Raw genomic sequence first — 2,801 nt, 5'->3', positions numbered from 1 at the left:
AAACATACCCCTCCCTGTGGCCTACAGACCCCCTCATCTGTCCTGTAAGCCTGTTCTCTCCCTTTTCCTGACTCATTCATTCATACATTCATTCCACCAGTATTTATTGAGCATCTGCTGTATGCCAGGCATGGGGGGCTACTGGAAGGAGGTGATGTCAGTGCTGAGACCTAAAATTCAAGTGGGTGTTGACCAGGCATAATCAGAAAGAGATGGAGTTTTGGGCAGAGGGGCTAGCAAGGTAAAGATGGAGAAGAGAAGGAGAAGTTCCCTTTGTGGGAGGCAGAGAGGAGAGGGTGAGACTGGAGGGTGATGGTTTTGCAGGCCCAGGTCTTTCATGGTCTCCCATGAGGCCTGGGCATAGCCCAGTGGGGAGCAGTGGCGGAGGTGAAGGGCGAGGTAGGGATGCCTTCCGATTTATTTTAGGAAGATCTGATTCTCACATTTGTCGCTGGCAGAGGTGTCCTTAAGTAAATGTGAAATGGAGGACAAATAGGCTGGATGTTTCAAAATTATAAACCCATGAACCTTTGGACTTAGAGAGTCCACTTCTAAAAATCTAGTCTTTACATGGAAAACAATGAGGACAAGTGGCCGTGTTGACTACACAGCCAGGATTGGTAATAGCTATGCACATAGGGCTGGCTCTACTCTTTCTGTCCAGTGGACTACTATGCAGCTGTGAAAAAGAATGAGAATTATGTTTCAATAAAAGAAACCATGAGAACAACATCTATGTAGCACATATGGAACAGATTGGAATAAGGAAAACAAGGTGCAAAGCGGTGTGTATAGGAAGCCCCCTTTTGTAAAATGTTAGGGGAAAATGTATACACTCATGTTTACTTGATTTTCTAGATATCTTCTTCAAAGAACTCCAAGAGGCTAGTGAGGCTGGGGTAAAGAGAAGGGGAGGCACTGTTTCTTTTTTAAATGAATAGGCTTTATTTTTTAGAGAGGTTTCAGTTTACAGAAAATTGAGCAGGTAATACAGAAAGTTTCCATATATCTCCTTGCCCCAGACACTTTCCTCTATTATGACATCTTACTTGAGTGAGGTTCATTTGTTACAACTGATGAACCAAAATGGATGCATTATTATTAACTAAAGTTTGTGGTCCGCGTTAGAGTTCACCCTTGGTGTTGTACATTCTGTGGGTTTGCACAAGTGTATAATGACATGTATCCACCATTGTGGTATCATACAGAATAGTTTTACTGCTCTAAAAAATCCTCTAGTCAACCCTCCCTCCCCTGAACCCTTGAGACCACTGTTCTTTTATTTGTTTGTTCATTTGTTTTTATTTTTATTTATTTATTTATTTATTTATTTATTTATTTATTTATTTTTCAGGGAGGCAACCCTTGGTTGACCTCATAGATTGCAAGGACCTTGTCAGCTTACAATCTCTTTTTTTTTTTTTTTAAATTTTTACCTACAGCGCCTGGTCTTCCTAGGTGGTCTCCCATCCAAGTACTAACCAGGCCCGACCCTGCTTAGCTTCTGAGATCAGACGGGTTTGGGCTTGCTCAGGGTGGCATGGCTGTAGACAAGGCCACTGTTCTTTTTATGTCCCCATAGTTTTGCTTTTTCCAGAATGTGACGTGGTTGGAATCAAACGGCATGTAGTCTTCTCAGAGTGAATTCTTTCACTTAGCAATATGCATTTAAGGTTCCTGCGTGTCTTTTTATGACTTGAGAACTTCTTTTTTTTTCTTGCTAAATAACGTTCTGGGAAGGCATCATATCCTTCTTTACTCAGGCTGCAATATGGGATCATATTCTTGATCCCTTTTGGAGGTTGAGGAAACTGAGGCCACGCGAGCTGCCCAAGTCCTCTGGACTGCTCCCTGAAATAACTGTTTCTCCATCAGGGTCCCTGTGACGCCTCTTCCACTGTCGAAGAGCAAGAGTGAGTCGACTGTGAGGGGCTAAGGTGAACTTTGCCGGAACTTTCTTCTGGCTGGCCACGGCTCCAGGGGACACCACAGCTCCAAGATACATTCACAAGATGATGCAGCTAGGGCTCAGCGAGCCTCGGGCCACCCAACTGACAAGTGGTCGAGTTTGGGTCTGAGGACAGAGCCACCTCTTGCCCCCGAATGCCACCCTCCTGCCTGTGGCATCTCCTCCTGAGCGCAACCTTTTGGAGCAGGCGGCAATGATTTCAGCGAAACTCCGTCTTCTAGATGAATCTAGTTTTCCCCAGCCCAGCTGCTTCTTTTAGCTCTAGAAAATGGCTCTGCCAAGAAAAGGAGGCAGCACCATGCAGCCGTTACGACGCTCAGATGCTTGGGTTCAAAGCCTGCACTTCGGCTCACAATGCCAGCTTTAGAACAGCTAAACTAAAAATACCAGCAATATCAAGTGCTGGGGAGGATGCGGAGAAACTGGCCCCCTCGGATGCTGCTGCTGTTGGGAATGCAAAAATGGTACAGTGGCTCTGGAAAAATTTGGTGGTTCTTAAAACACTAAATGTGCAACCACTATACGACCCTGCAATTCCACTGCTGCATACTTAGAAATGAAGATTTACATTTGCAGAAAAGCCTGTACATAAATGTTTATAGCAGCTTGATTTATAATCACCGATAGCTGGAAACAACCCAACTGTCTTTCAATGGGTGAGTGTAAAACAAACTCGGGTCCATCCTTACAATGGAATAGCCTTCAGTAACAGAATAGAACAGGCTATTGACACAGGCAACAAAGCTTTATGCTCAATGCTTCATGCTGCAGTGAAAGAGGAGGCACTCAAAAGGCTGCGTATTGTGTGATTCCATTTATATGTCTCTCGGGA

The 2,801-nt window shown here is 44.4% G+C and overlaps 1 pseudogene; it reads right to left on the bottom strand.

The window, feature by feature from the left end:
- Window positions 1–1,433: 1,433 nt before the first annotated feature.
- LOC120610923 (uncharacterized) lies at window positions 1,434–1,552 on the bottom strand (annotated as a pseudogene).
- Window positions 1,553–2,801: the final 1,249 nt, after the last annotated feature.

This window comes from Pteropus medius, unplaced genomic scaffold (assembly GCF_902729225.1).
Source record: "Pteropus medius unplaced genomic scaffold, Ma_sr-lr_union100, whole genome shotgun sequence".
Taxonomy (NCBI): Eukaryota; Metazoa; Chordata; class Mammalia; order Chiroptera; family Pteropodidae; genus Pteropus; species Pteropus medius.
This window is presented reverse-complemented; position numbering and strand designations above follow the sequence as displayed.